Source organism: Ovis canadensis, chromosome 18 (assembly GCF_042477335.2).
Source record: "Ovis canadensis isolate MfBH-ARS-UI-01 breed Bighorn chromosome 18, ARS-UI_OviCan_v2, whole genome shotgun sequence".
In the NCBI taxonomy this organism is placed as follows: Eukaryota; Metazoa; Chordata; class Mammalia; order Artiodactyla; family Bovidae; genus Ovis; species Ovis canadensis.
The window spans coordinates 76,732,871-76,749,581 of NC_091262.1; positions in this window are offsets into that span (position 1 = coordinate 76,732,871).

Genomic DNA, 16,711 nt, shown 5'->3' on the forward strand with positions numbered 1-16,711 from the left:
AAATTTTGATACCCACTATGTCACTCAGTCTGCCTTCTAGTATAAAATTATTGTGTTAATTTCATAAATACTTATTAAACACTAAATACGTGATCCCATATTCCCAAATGAAGAAGTCAGAAATGGTATTTATTCTCCAGAACAGCGGCTCTTGAAGTTAACATCCATCAGAATCGCCTTAAAAGAAGATGGCTGGTCCCTCACCCCAGTGTTTCCTCCTGTAGGTCAGGGTTGTGACAAGATTATTAATTTTTCTAAGGCATTTCCTGGTGACTCTGGTGCCACTGGTAGTGTGTGTGTGCGTGCTAAGTCACTTCGGTCATGTCTGACTCTTTGTGACCCTATGGACTGTAGCCCACCAAACTCCTGTGTCTGTGGGATTCTCCAGGCAAGAATACTGGAGTGGATTGCCATGCTCTCCTCTAGGGATACTTTCTGACCCAGGGATCGAACCTGCCTCTCCTGACCCCTGAATTGCAGGTGGATTCTTTACCTCTGAGCCACCAGGGAAACCTCAATGCCCCTGGTGGTAGGGGACCTCAATTTGAAAACCATTGTCCTAGAAAGTGAGAGACTATTAGGAAGAACAGGTAGTTAATGAGTAAATGTTATGAACAAGGAGTGTTTAGGTGGGAGATGGGAGCTTTAAGAGAAAAGAGGAGGTGATCTTGAACCGATTTCAGAGAGTGGAGATTTCAAGCAAGGCTTCCTGGGAAGAAGTAAGGATGAGAAAGACATAACGGACAGGAGAGGTGGAAGAGTCTCCCTGTGGAGGAAATAGGAAAGGGAAGATTGTGCTTGGGGTGCATGGGGACTCAGAGAAGGTCAGTGAGGTTGAGGCATGGAGAATGGTGGAGAGGAGAGAGGGTGCTGAGGACCAACAGGTAAGGGGCAAATCTGGGGAGGGAGCTTGATGCTCTGTGGTTGTTCAGTCACTAAGTCCTGTCCGACTCTTTGCAACCTCATGGACTGCAGCACACCAGGCTTCCTTGTCCTTCACCATCTCCTGGAGTTTGCTCAAACTCATATCCATTGAGTCAGTGATGCCATCCAACCATCTCATCCTCTGCCACCCTCTCCTTCTCCTCCTGCCTTCAATCTTTCCCAGAAAATAGGGTGTTTTCCGATGAGTTGGCTGTTCGCATCAGGTGATCAAAGTATTGGAGCTTCAACTTCAGCATGCAAATGGTGATTGAGGGTAGTTGAAGAGTGCCAAAGAGGTGCCCTGATAGTCAGTATTCTCTTATGAAAAGATCTCTATGACAGCCTCCGCCCTAGCTGTTCTGTTCGTGGGGAGCATACTGGGATGGAACTGGAGACTGAAGGCTCCCCAGTCTGAGAGAGTTCTTGGGCTAGGACTTAGGGAATTTCTTGTCTCAAGTGAAAGATAAAGACTCTGGTCCACCAGACAAGGAAGCTTGGATATCCAAAGGGGAGCCCCTTCTGAGTCTTGGGACTGCAACATCTTCCAGGGTAAGTTCTGAGAGATTTGAAAGAAAAGCCAGTGAGGAAACCTTGGGAAAGCACAAATTCTAGGACCACCTGGAAGGTGGCTGTATGTGCCTCCTGTGAATGCTCTGACAAATTCCCACAGACTTAGTGGCTTATAACAATAGGAAAAAAAAAATTCATTTTAAGTTCTGGAGGTCTTCTGGATGCTCTAGAAAGAAAAAAAAAATCCATTCCCTTGTCCTTTTCAACTTTCAGAGGCTGCCCACACTCCATGGTTCATAGTCCCCTTCTGGCAATGGCATCACTCTGACCTCTGACCCCTGTTTCTAATGTCATATCCCCTTTTTTTTTGTAAGTACCATTGCAACTACATTCGAATTGCTGGATAACCCAGGATAATCTCCCTATCTGAAATCCTTCATTTAATCACATCTGCAACGTCCTTCTTGTGGTGCAAGGTAACATATTTATTTACAAGTTTTAGGAATTAGACGATGGAAATATTTGGGGACCTTTATTATGCCTATCATGATGGCAAAATGGTAGGTGGGTGATTATTTGAGGACACAGTCTACAACGCAATGGAAGACACGAAGGGTCAGAATGCCAAAGACTAAGAAAGAAAAATATAAAATGAAATTGAAATCCCTTCCATGAGCCAGTTTTGTGTTTTTCTTTTTAAAATAACTCAGTAGGACAGACATAAGTCAAAATCTTCTGTGTAATGATTGATGGAATGATTTTATTTTCTCTTAATTTATTTATTCACGGTAGGTTGAAGGTTTTAAAACCTATCTTCCTTTTCTCTCATTTCCTCTCTCCTTCCCTCTTTCCTTCCTTCCTTCCTTCTGTCCTTTTCTGATGCTCTTTCAGTGGACTCTAATTTCAAAACCTCAGAAATAATATAGCTTTAGCAATGTGACAGGACCTGAGATAACAAACTCATTTTCCAATAATACAAACGTTTTTAAAACTCCCTGAATCATCCCAACTTATTCTTGCATATATATATATATATATATATATGGATTTTTGTCTTTTCATCTCTTCTTCACACCTTTCTCTCATTTTTGAAGTTCACATTCATGTAAATAGTTTGAAAAGATTTATTTTACCTTTGGAAATTATCTCCCACACTCACTAAATAATGCAATTTTTAAAATATGTGTGTTTTAAGTCTGAAAACAATTATCTTTATGGAGTATGTTGATGAATCACCATGGTTTCATGTGAAGTGCTTTTCCACTTCTAAAATAATTTTGCTAAAGAAAATAGGGCAGTACTTTTTTCTTTGTAGTCCAGAAGTACTTTCTGACATATGATAGGAGTATGGCAATGAAATCAATTAGATTATTTTAAACTTTTTTTCAATCTGTAAATTTTTGAGGTAAATATGTACACACTTGCATATGTACAATAATGCTCCCTTTTATTAAGACTCTTCTGAGGCCAAAATAGTATTATATCCATTTCGAACAGCTGAGGAATTTCAGTTCTTTGCAAGCTAATAGAAAAGAATATCTACCTATTGGAAACAGAAATACTTGAACAAACATAAAATTACTCATTAAGATGCACCCACAGAGCAAGTGAATTCCACACTTTAGCCATGTTATAGGTAAAGAATTAAGGACATAAAATATTTGTTTCACATACAAGATCTGAAGCTGTGTGCTAATTCTAGAATCTCACCAGAAAATAGAAAATCTTCATGGATGGAATCTAGAAAGAAAATATATGAAGTGAAAAACAAAAGGTGAAATTCAGCAAAGACAAAAAGTAACAGGGGGCAAAGAAAATGTAATAAGTAATAATTATTGACAGTAAGAATAAGATCCTGTAGTGGAAGCTCTCATAGCTACAAATTTAAGACTGATAGACAAAAAGAAAGGAAAGAAAAACCATGCCTCAATACAAGAGTTTATTTTTATTGAAAATAAATTTAATTTTTACTTACAATTTTTACCTGAAAATGGTTCATTTGCCAACACTTTGGGTTGAGTTTTTTTAATCTATGTGTGCCTTTGCTGAATAGTTTTCTGTATGTCATTTCTGACTAATCATCTGCTTTACATCACTAGCATTTTTTCTCTTTTTTTCTTTTAATTTCTTTTAATTAGAAAGAGAAATAATTAATTTGACAAGAAATCGGAGTGTCAGATCTTTCTAGTATTTTATAAATATTTTCATTCTTTTACATTTATCTTACCTACATGTAATTAGAGAGCATTTTTGTGTTACTCATCTTTCTTGAATCATTCAAATCACTCAGGGTGGTTTTCATGGTAACAACTCTTTCCTTTTGTACTTAGGTTCTGATGATTTGTGTAATATTTAATTAAACCACATAATTTACACCTGGTATAATCAGCTTTGAAGGGAAACATAAGTGGCCCTTTCTATGAGAGCAGAGGCCTGCAAGACAGCAGCTTTGCCCCCACGGTGGTGGGCTCTGGTCTGCATTTAACAGAGAAAATGCAGAGAATTGGTGAAGTCAGTTAATTACAGGTCAGCTGAGGCAGTCTCTGCTGTCCCTCTGTAGCAACTCATATTAAATGGTGATTTTATGTGTTTAATAACAGACTGAAGCTAAATTTCTGGGAAACAATAACATGGAAAGAGTGCAGAGTAAATGAAAGTAAAAGGAGATGAAAGTCTGTGTCTTCCTCAGGTACATGGAGGGCATAAAGATAAATGTCAGCTTTTGTTTTTTAACTTTTATTGGTGCATAGTTGAGTAACAAGTTGTTAGTTTCAGGTATAAAGCAAAGTGAATCAGTTATACATAGATATAAATCCACTCTTCTTTTAGATTATTTTTTCATGTAGGCCATTATAAATGCAGCCTTTCTCAGAAAGAAAAGTTAAATGTGGGTGTTAAGATACAAATATAGTCATAACATTTATTAAATGAATCTATAGCTTCTATACCAAAAGAGGGTAAAAGAGTCTTTCTAATACAAGACTGAAAAAAAAAAAACTGACAGAATAATAATAATAAAAAGCAAAATAATATGATTTCCTTGTGCCCAAATATATATTTAGTACAATAAGTAGAAGAAAATGTAGTTTAGATTCACCTATTTAAAAAGAGACTAAGATTTAATTTTTTATTTAATTGAACTGTGCTTACAGTCTCTGTGTCATGATGGTCTTGTGGTTTTATAAGAAATGATTCATTCACAGTTTTAAGAAATACTTACTGAGAACATTTACAGAAATGAAATACGTGTGAATTTCCTTTAAATTATTTCATTTCAGACAAAAAAAAAAGGACAAAGTAAATATTGTAAAATCTTAGTAGTTGTTGCATCTCAGTGAGGAGAACACTCAAAGTTCATTGTTCTATTACCTGCTATTGATGTTTTTATGAAGAAAAGTCGGGAGGATTTAGCTAAAATGGTGTTCAGAAGGAAACACATAGCTGAAAACATTTATTATAAAAGAACAAAGGTTGAAAATAAATGAGTGTTCAACTCCACCAGGTTTTTAGGTCAGCTTTATTAACTGTCACCATTTAAAGGCGAAAGAAATCAAAAAGGACACTAATAGATGGAGAAATATACCATGTTCATGGATCAGAAGAATCAATATAGTGAAAACGAGTACATGACCCAAAGCAGTCTATAGATTCAATGCAATCCCTATCAAGCTACCAACGGTATTTTTCACAGAGCTGGAACAAATAATTTCACAGTTTGTATGGAAATACAAAAAAACCTCAAATAGCCAAAGCAATCTTCAGAAAGAAGAATGGAACTGGAGGAATCAACCTGCCTGACTTCAAGCTCTACTACAAAGCCACAGTCATCAAGACAGTATGGTACTGGCACAAAGATAGAAATATAGATCAATGGAACAAAATAGAAAGCCCAGAGATAAATACACACACCTATGGACACCTTATCTTTGACAAAGGAGGCGAGAATATACAATGGAGAAAAGACAATCTCTTTAACAAGTGGTGCTGGGAAAACTGGTCAACCACTTGTAAAAGAATGAAACTAGAACACTTTCTAACACCATATACAAAAATAAACTCAAAATGGATTAAAGATCTAAACATAAGATCAGAAACCATAAAACTCCTAGAGGAGAACATAGGCAAAACACTCTCTGACATAAATCACAGCAGGATCCTCTATGACCCACCTCCCAGTGTAATGGAAATAAAAACAAAAATAAACAAATGAGACCTAATTAAAATTAAAATCTTCTGAACAACAAAGGAAACTCTAAGCAAAGTGAAAAGATAGCCTTCAGAATGGGAGAAAACAATAGCAAATGAAGCAACTGACAAAGAATTAATCTCAAAAATATACAAGCAAATCCTGTAGCTCAATTCCAGAAAAATAAACGACCCAATCAAAAAATGGGCCAAAGAACTAAACAGACATTTCTCCAAAGAAGACATACAGATGGCTAACAAACACATGAATAGATGCTCAACACCACTAATTATTAGAGAAATACAAATCAAAACCACAATGAGATACCATTTCACACCAGTCAGAATGGCTGCTATCCAAAAGTCTACAAGCAATAAATGCTGAAGAGGGTGTGGAGAAAAGGGAACCCTCTTACACTGTTGGTGGGAATGCAAACTAGTACAGCCACTATGGAGAACAGTGTGGAGATTCCTTTAAAAACTGGAAATAGAACTGCCATATGACCCAGCAATTCCACTACTGGGCATACACACTGAGGAAACCAGAATTGAAAGAGACATGTGTACCCCCAATGTTCATTGCAGCACTGTTTATAATAGTTAGGACATGGAAACAACCTAGATGTCCATCAGCAGATAAATGGATAAGAAAGTTCCGATACATATACACAATGGAGTATTACTCAGCCATTAAAAAGAACACATTTGAATCAGTTCTAATGAGATGGATGAAACTGGAGCCTATTATACGGAGTGAAATAAGCCAGAAAGAAAAACACAAATACAATATACAAATGCATATATATGGAATTTAGAAAGATGGTAATGATAACTCTGTATGCAAGACAGCAAAAGAGACACAGATGTATAGAACAGTCTTTCAGACTCTGGGAGAGGGCAAGGGTGGGGTGATTTGGGAGAATGGTATTGAAACATGTATAATATCATATGTGAAACGAATTGCCAGTCTAGGTTCAATGCATGAAACAGGATGCTCAGGGTTAGTGACCGAGAGGGATGGTATGGGGAGGGAGGCGGGCGGGGGGTTCAGTATGGGGAACACGTGTACGCCCATGGCAGATTCATGTTGCTGTATGGCAAAGCCAATACAATATTGTAAAGTATTTAGCCTCCAATTAAAATAAATAAATTTATATTTTTAAAAAAGATTAGAAACCAAAACAACAACAAAAGTATAATTTGGTAAGTTTTGAGAAAATGCATACAGTTGGAATACCATCACCCAAATTATGATACTGAACATGGAAGATTCAATATTTAAAGAATGTTACTTATCTCTCATTAAAGCTATAAATATATAGTTTAATGCAATCCAATAAAAATCCAGTAGCATTCTTTAGGATATATGACTAATTGATTTTAATATTTCTCATGGAAAATAATAGTACAAAATAAACAATAGAAATTCAAAAAATTTTTTTAAATATATGGTTGAATTTTCTCTACCAGATACCAATATATATTAGATGCTATGGAACTTAAAATGGCAGTGCATTGTCCAACAAATGATAAACAGGTGATTGAACTATCAGGATGAGTACAGAAGCAGATCACTATGTACAATTAGAACTGAGCTTGGATGGAGGAAAGATGACCGCCAGTGGATGAGGATGAAACACTGCCAGATGTATTTCATTTTCTTCCTGGACCTGCGGGACACTGACATTTTCCATCTCCCCTTGCATCTAGGAATGAGTCAGTGGATGTAGATGGAAGTAACATAAGGCATTTCCAGAAATGGCCCATAGAATGTTCAAATGATGATTCACAGTTTCTCCACTCTGCATGACTGGAAGTGAAGGACACCAAGATGGTAGAAGTTCAAGAGGGAAGGAACTGATCTATGAACTTTCCATGAGAAAGAGGTCCTGGGGGAGTACATTTATCTACTCTGAAGTATGTAAATCAAAGGGGAATAAGGATTATTTCAATAGTTAAAGTTTAATCCCTAACTATACAGTAGGGGAAGCGACCATCAATATGTGATTGGAGGAAATGGCTATCCATTATAAATAAAAAATAAAATCTCCAATATAATTAGCACTCTGCTTTGAAGCAGAGAGAAAAGAATTTCAAGGAGGAATAAATACCCAATAATTTAAAAATACTCTTAAAATTACAGTAGGAGAATACCCTGTGACTTTAGAATGAAGAGGGCTTCCTTAAACAAAATACACAATAGAACAAAACAAGAATCTTTAAAAATTTAAAAAAAGATGACACTTAAAGATATCAAAATCCTAAAAAAAGAAAAAAAAAAAAAAGAAGAAGAAGAAGAAGTAATTTCAGACCAAAAAACTCAATAGACACAACACAAAACTTAACATGAGGTACTAGGAGAGATGACCTTCACCTTCACTATATAAAACAGTATCATTATTTACAATATATAAAGAATGTCTAAAAATTTATGCTGAAAATTCAAACCATAAAAAAGAACATAAGTGAAAACAATGGGTAGAAGAGCAAATTCAAATTGTCCCTACATTGAGGATAAGATGCTCAGCTTCTCTAGTCAGGAAATGCAAGTTAAATAGGAATGAGATAGCATTTATCATTATGTTAGATAGTTCAGTTCAGTTCAGTAGTTCAGTTCAGTTAAGTTATTGGCTCAGTTGTGTCCAACTCTTTGCAACCCCATGGACTGCCGCACGCCAGGCCTCCCTGTCCATCACCAACTCCCAGAGTTTATTACAACTCTTGTCCACTGAGTCGGTGATGCCATCCAACCATCTCATCCTCTGTCATCCCCTTCTCTTCCTGCCCTCAATCTTTCCCAGCATCAGGATTTTCCCAGTGAGCCAGCTCTTCACATCAGGAGCCCAAAGTATTGGAGTTTCAGCTTCAACATCAGTCCTTCCATTGAACATTCAGGACTGATTTCCTTTAGGATGGACTGGTTGGATCTCCTTGCAGTCCAAGGGACTCTCAAGAGTCTTCTCCAACACCACAGTTCAAAAGCATCAATTCTTCAATGCACAGCTCTCTTTATAGTCCAACTCTTATATCCATACATGACCACTAGAAAAACCATACCCTTTACTAGACAGACCTTGTTGGCAAAGTAATGTCTCTGCTTTTGAATATGGTATCTAGGTTGGTCATAACTTTCCTTCCAAGGAGTAAGCGTCTTTTAATTTCAAGGCTGTAGTCATCATCTGCAGTGATTTTGGAGCCCCCAAAATAAAATCTGCCACTGTTTCCCCATCTATTTGCCATGAAGTGATGGGACCGGATGCTATGATCTTTGTTTTCCAAATGTTGAGCTTTAAGCCAACTTTTTCACTCTCCTCTTTCACTTTCATCAAGACGCTCTTTAGTTCTTCTTCACTTTCTGCCATAAAGGTGGTGTCATCTGCATATCTGAGATTACTGATATTTCTCCCGGCAGTCTTGATTCCAGCTTGTGCTTCTTCCAGCCCAACGTTTCTCATGATGTACTCTATATATAAGTTAAATAAGCAGGGTGACAATATACAGCCTTGACGTACTCCTTTTCGTATTTGGAACCAGTCTGTTGTTCCATGTTAGATAGGCAAAGATTAAATAGTTGGATAAGCCAAGTGTTGGAGGACTCAGAGTGCTGGAGACCCCATGGACCACAATTTAGCATTGCTTAGGACAGCTGTGCATGCCCACCTACCAAGCAATAACATTTGTAAGTGCTCTCCCAGACCAACATTTCCACACAGGCATGGTATACCCAAACAAGATAGCCAATGAATCACAATTTGCAGGAGCAAAAGGTATTGGAGATTATCTTAAAGTCCATCAACATGAGAATGGTTAAATAAAACATGGTATCTACATACAGTGGAGTAGCTTTTAAAGAAAAAAACTGGATGATGGATTTTCTCAATAATACATATCAAAGAATATAATAGGCTCTGTGTTGCAGAACACTGCATCTAGAACTGTCTTATCTATCTAAGTATGTAATTGCACGCAGATCATGTCCATTACTTTTTTCTTTGGAGTTCATGTAAATGTAAAAGTATAATACTGGGATTACAGAAGCACACACTATTGTTAGAGTTTTAACAGGTAACTGATGACACACTGAAATTGAGTAATCTGGGATAACCTATATTTCTTTCCATTTGTTTTTACTTTTTATGGGACAATTTGTAAAGATGTGGTCAGCTTTGGTGGAGTTATGAAGGCATGGTGCAATAGTTGGATCTTCTAAGAGTAGGAATCTGGGCCAGCCCCAGGCCTGAATGGGTCCATGTCAGGAGTAGTTGCTGGAGAGGAGTTTGTATGGAGAGGGACATAGCAAATCCATAGCAACCCTGCACAGATGGAGCTAAGGAAACAAAAACTCTAAGTTTAGTTATTTGTTCACTTGATAGAGTTCCTATCTACATGTCCTTTGTCTCTTTCCCTCCTTTCCTAAGTCTCTACAATATGAATGGTTCCTTACCCTGATTCATGATGAAAGTTTTATTTTAAAATCTGAAAAAATCAATACTTCCCCTCTGTTTCATTCTGATCCAGTATTCCTTCATTGCATTGCAACTGAAGGACTGGAAGACAGATCTGTGTGTCCTTATCATCTTGTGTCTGCTGCTCATTGGACATGAGAGACAGCAAGTCATATTTGCTTTCTGGATCTCAATTTTCCCATCTCTAGAATAGGGATGATAATAGTGAAAGCAAAGGGTTCTTGGGAAGGTCATGTGAGACAAGATGATCTCCTTGCCTCCTAAAGTATTGCCTCTCAGACTTTAATGTGAACAGGAAACACCTGAGGATCTTATTAAAATCAACATTTCAGATTTGCTGTACATGGGTAGAGTCTGAGATTATGCTGCCTATGGTATCAGAGAAATGATCATACCTCTTGTGGCAAGACTCTGGACATAGACATGAAAGTGTTTCATCCCAAAACAAGTCTAGGAAATTCTAAGGGAAAAAAAGGTATGTTTACTGCTAGACTTCCCAATAGCTCAGATCTACTCACTGCTTTCAGGGACTCCTCAGGGAGATTAACAGTGTGCACAGCAGAATCTGAGAAAGGATGGCCAACAGAATAAATCAGACAAACATAGCCTGGGACTGGGGCTTACAGACCACCCATGATTCGAAGCCTTATCACCACCCTCAAGAATTTTACATTCTAGATAACCAAACACTCACATATAAGTAAGCAGGGAGTTCAATGAAAATATAAGACAGGGTGATCTAACAGAGTTACTGGGAGGCTGTTTGACTAGGAAGGCCTCTCAGAGGAGGTATTCTTTAAGAGGAGACCTACAGAATGAGAATTGGGAACTTTACAGCCTGGGAAAAGGGGCCAAGGCTAGAAACAGTTCAGTTGGCTAGAATATTTGGGAACAAAGAGATAAGTAGCACACCATGACACTGGGAGAAGTATGTAAGTGGAGACCAATTTCTATATCCTGTATTGTGTATCATAATGAGAGCTTTGAATTTTAATTTTACTTTAGTGGCAAGCTGTTGAAATGTTGTCTTATTTTATTTTGTTTTTTCAGGATGAACAGATTTAAAATTTCATCCTGGGACTTCCCTGGTGGTCCAAAGGTTAAGAATCTGCCTCGCAATGCAGGGAACATCAGTTTGATTTCTGGATGGGTTAACTAAGATCCCATAGGCTTTAGAGCAACTAAGCTTACACGCTGCAACTACTGAGCTCACCTGCTACAACTTATGAGTCCATGAGCCACAGCAAAAGATCCGACATGATCCAGTGGTGATCTCAAGTGCTGCAACTAAGACCTGAAGCAGTCAAATGAGTAAATAAATAAATATTTGAAAAGAATACTTCACCCTGGTTCTCTGATGGGCCAGTCAGGAAGCGATGAGTTGGTAGACTAGTGTAGTAAGTATTGCAAGAGGTGATGGTAGCCTGGACCACCAGCCAGTATCATGACATTCGAGTTGGGGGCTGGTGGGGGAATCAGGGATGTGAGTATGGTTGTGAACCAAGATTTCTACTGCTGACTTTAACACTGAGGGTCAGGGAAGAGCAGGCAGGGGAAGGGATGTAGGAAGTGATCCAGGGAAGATTAGGAAGGAAAAAGGTTTGGGTTTTAAGGGACTGATTTTGAACAACACATTTTTGAGGTTCCTGTCATATACCCAAGCAGAGTCAAACATCTAGAGCTCATTAAAGTCTGGGGGCCATTGGTTTATACATGCTATCTAAAGCCACACAAAAGAGTGAGAAAATCTGGAGAGACATTAGAGAGAAAAGAAAGATCGGGACCTAAGGTAGTGTGAGGGTTTACCACATCTGGAGATTGTTAAGGTGTGTCCCATGTGCAGGAGGAGCACTGGGGGATGGTGGTGTCAGAAAGTTAAGTGAATAGTTTCATGAAAGGGAGGCAGATCAAAGCATAGGGTATTCAGCCAAGGGGCTAAAAAAGCAGCCAGCAGAAGTCCAGTCCTGGACCTCGCTGTGTGGTGAGTAAGGTGGGACAGTCTCTGCCTCAAGGACTAACTCTGGAGGGGACATTTGTGTTCACAGTGATGAGTTTACCTCTGGGAAGCCTAGTGGTGATGCCATACCAGGGGCTGCCAGCCAGTGAACCACTCATGCTCTTCAGAGAAAGTAATAGACATTTGCTTCCTTCCACTTCATGTTTTCGTTTTTCTTTTTTATCTCTAACACTACATTGTGAACTTCTCAGATCCCCCTCTTGGAGCTTCATCAGAGGAAACATTCAATGAACATGTACTCAACCATGAGTCAAATACATGGAAACTCTCACCAAACTTTGTTTTTAAGTACCATATGCATACTGTTATTTTTATTATTTTTGTTGTGCTAATTGGTAAGTTGACAACTTCATCAGGCCTAGCACAGTATCTGAGAAAATATGGTGATAGTGTTTTCATAGCAAATGATGAGCACCGCAAACCTCCTTCAGCCACTCCCCAGAATATAAAACAGAATGTGAGGTGGAAATAAAATGGTACACTATCATCCCATTCATCACCTACTAATGCTCTTTCACTGGGGCTGATTCCTCCTCCAGTCTTCCCACCCAACCTTCCAATACAGAAAGCACAGAGAAGAAGAAACTTCGAGAAAGTCAAACATGGAATGTGTCAGAAGTGAGCCAGAGAACCCACAAGACTTTGAATCATACTGAGGTCTGAGGAGTGAAAATAAAGAGGCCAGGGGGACAGAAACCAGCCACCTGGGACGTCTGTGTCAGAGGATGTTTCCATTCCACTCCTGCTCACTGTGTGTGCGTGTGCAAGTGTGTGTGTGTGCTGTCACTCCGTCGTGTCTGACTCTTCGCGACCCCATGGACAGTAGCCAGCCAGTCTCCTCTGTCCATTAGTATTTCCTAGGCAAGAATACTGGAGTGGGTTGCCATGCCCTCCTCCAGGGGATCTTCTGAACCTAGGGATAGAGGCCAGGTCTCCCGCGTTGTAAATGAATTATTTACTGCCAGAACCACTAGGAAAGCCCAGGAATACGGGAGTGTGTAGCCTATTCCATTCCTTCTCCAGGGGACCTTCCCAATCGAGGAATTAAACCGGGGTCTCCTGCATTGCAGGTGGATTCTTTACCAGCTGAGCTACAAGGTAAGCCTGCTTGTTGACCAGCCCCTTTATCAACACACTCCTACCTCCCTCCCACTCTGCTTGCTCATTGTCCTGTCCAGGCAGCCACCAGAGTGGCCTCGGGGGACCCAAAGCTTCAGGTTGAAATAATAGATTTGACTATAGCAGGGAAGCCAGCTACTCCTAAAGCACAAAACCAAACAGTCCAACCTGAAGAAAAATCAGCCTCCACTGCTTCAGGATATATGAAAACTCTGAGAGCTGGCAAAACACTACTCCAGAGACCTTGGGAAAACTACAACCTTTGCCATCACAATAGAGGGGTAAGCAGGCTGGAATTCTACATAGTGGTGACAGTTTGGTTGCTAAGTCGTCTCTGACTCTTTTGCGACCCCGTGGACAGTAGCCCACCAGGCTCCTCTGTCCACGGGATTTTCTAGGCAAGAATACTGGAGTGGGTTGCCATTTCCTTCCCCAGGGGATCTTTCAGACCCAAGCGTTAAACCCACGTCTCCTTTGTCTCCTGCACTGCAGGCAGATTCTTTACTGTTGAGCAACCAAGGAAGCCCAGGTCTACGCAAGGGAGGTATCAAATGACTTGTTTATTGTGTACAAAGTGCCTATGGAGATGTGGATAATAAACAGCATTAATAGCAACACTAACTTTACAGTTTCTATAAGCCATATTCTTGCATTATCCTCTATGATATACTTTGAGTAAATTATCATCATCTCCACTCTATAAACTGAAAACCTAAGTAAGAATGAGGAACGTGTGTGAAAGTCATGACAAGCTTCCTCTAACCTGATGTGTCCTAACACAGTCCCTCCTCAGGCTCCAGGCACAGGTTTCAGGATGAGGGTGGGTGAGTGTCAGCTTCTTGTGTTACCAATACCATTTCTGGAGAAATGGAGTGTGGAAGTCATATTGCTCCTAGGAGGAAAGGGTGAATTTGTGTGGTTAAACCAAGGAAGCTGATCAGAGATGGCAGAAGAAGATACAAAGGACCAGGTGCTGTGGTGAGTCTACTGTATGGTGTAGACACTGAACTTGGAAGGGAATGGAAACTAAGAAGAGAGATTCAGGCACTGGCAGGCCGGTGAAATTCCAGCAGCCCAGCTCTTCTGCTGAAAGACCACGTGCACACGTCATTTGAGAGCCTCAATTTGGGGGCCCTTTGGCTTTGACCTCCTGGAAACTCCAGAAGAGCTTCTCAAGCTTTGGTTCCCCTGCTTCTGTGCTCATGCTGTGTCCCTCAACTGGAATGCCTTGCCCTCTTATCCCCCTCCCCTTCTCCATCTCTTTTTCTTCTTCGCTTCCCCATCCAACAAATGTGGTGCTCCTCCCAAAAGCCACCTGGGAACAGATGAGCTCAAGGATTCGATCTGTTCCTCCATCTCCATGTTGAATGGCCTCTGAGGCCACTGGATACCAAGTATTTGTTACAGAGCTGCAGTAATAGTAGTAGTAGAGAAGAAGAGGTAGCAGAGATGGTGAAAGTCATAGAAATGGGAATCACCGTCATTGTCACCATGAGAGCAGCAACAGCAGCAACAGTAGTATCAGCAAGGACAACAGTAGCAGCCGTAGGAGTTGTCACAGCAGTAGAAATGAGAGTTACCTAAAGAACAATAATGGATTAAACGCTAGGACTTCCCTGGCGGTCCAGTGGTTAAGACTTCACCTTCCAATACACGTGGAGTGTTGAGCTGAGCCTCAGTCTGGGAGCTAAGTCTCCACATGCCTCGCCACCAAAATATCAAAACATAAAACAAAAACAACAGTCACATTGTTACAAATTCAATAAAGACTTAAAAATGGTCCACATCCAAAAAATCTAATAAAAAATAGCATTGGTAAGAAGCAATAAAGAAATAGTAAGAAGAGGCGGCAAGAATACACAGGAGGACGATACTTAAAAAGTTTTAATTACCCAGATAACTGCAATGGTGTGATCACTCACCTAGAGCCAGACATCCTGGAGTATAAATTCAAGTGGGCCTTAGGAAGCATTGCTACGAACAAAGCTAGTAGAGGTGATGGAATTCTAGTTGAGCTATTTCAGATCCTAAAAGATGATGCTGTTAAAGTGCTGCACTCAATATGCCAGCAAATTTGGAAAACTCAGCAATGCCCACAGGACTAGCAAAGGTCAGTTTTCACTCCAATCCCAAAGAAAGGCAATGGCAAAGAATGTTCAAACTACTGTACAATTGTGCACATTTCACATGCTAGCAAGATAATGTTCAAAATATTTCAAGCTAGGCTTCAGCAATATGTGAAGTGAGAACTTCTAGATGTACAAGCTAGATTTAGAAAAGGCGAAAGAAGCAGAAATCAAATGCTAGCATCCGCTGGATCGCAGAAAATGCAAGGGAACTGCAGAAAAACATCTACTTCTGTTTTGTTGACTATGTTAAAGCCTTTGACTGTGTGGATCACAGCAAACTGTGGAAAATTCTTAAAGAGATGGGAATATCAAACCACCTTACCTGCTTCCTGAGAAACCTGTTTGCAGGACAGTTAGTATTAGACATGAAACAATGGATTGGTTCCAAATTGGGAAAGGAATATGTCAAGGCTGTATATTGCCATCCTGTTTATTTAACTTATATGCAGAGTACATCATGTGACATGTCGGGTTGTATGAATCACAGGTTGGAATCAAGATTGCCAGGAGAAATATCAACAACCTCAGATATGTGAATGATACCACTCTAATGATAGAAAGTGGAGAGGAACTTAAGAGCCTCTTGTTGAGCATGAAAGAGGAGAGTGAAAAAGCTGGCTTAAAATTTAACATTTAAAAAGCTAAGATCATGGCACCCAGTCCCATCACTTCATGGCAAATAGATGAAGAAAAGTGGAAACAATGACGGATTTCATTTTCTTGGGCTCCAAAATCATTGCAGATGGTGACTGTAGCTAAGAAATTAAAAGATGCTTGTTCCTTGGACGAAAAGCTATGACAAACCTAGTGTGTGCTCATGCTCAGTTGTTTATTGCGTCTGACTTTTTGTGACCCCATGGACTGTGGCCGTGACAAACCTAGACACTGTATTAAAAAGCAGAGACATCACTTTGCCAACAAAGGAGCATGTAGTCAAAGCTATGGTTTTTCCTGTTATCGTATATGGATGTGAAAGTTGGACCATAAAGAAGGCTGAGCACCAGAGAACTAATGGTTTTGAATTGTGGTGCTGAAGAAGACTCTTGAGAGTCCCTTGGACAGCAAGGAGACTAAACCAGACAATCTTCAAGGAAATAAACTCTGAATAATGATTGGAAAGACTGATACTGAAGTTGAAGCTCCAATACTTTGGACACCTGATGGGAAGAGCTGATTCATTAGAAAAGACCCTTATGCAGGGAAAGACTGAGGGTAGAAGGAGAAGGGGTTGACAGAGGATGAGCCGGTTGGATGGCTTCACTGACTCAATGGACGTGAGCTTGAGCCAACTCCGGGGGATAGTCAAGGACAGGGAAGGATAGTGAAGGACAGGGAAGCCTGGTGTGCTGCAGTCCATGGGG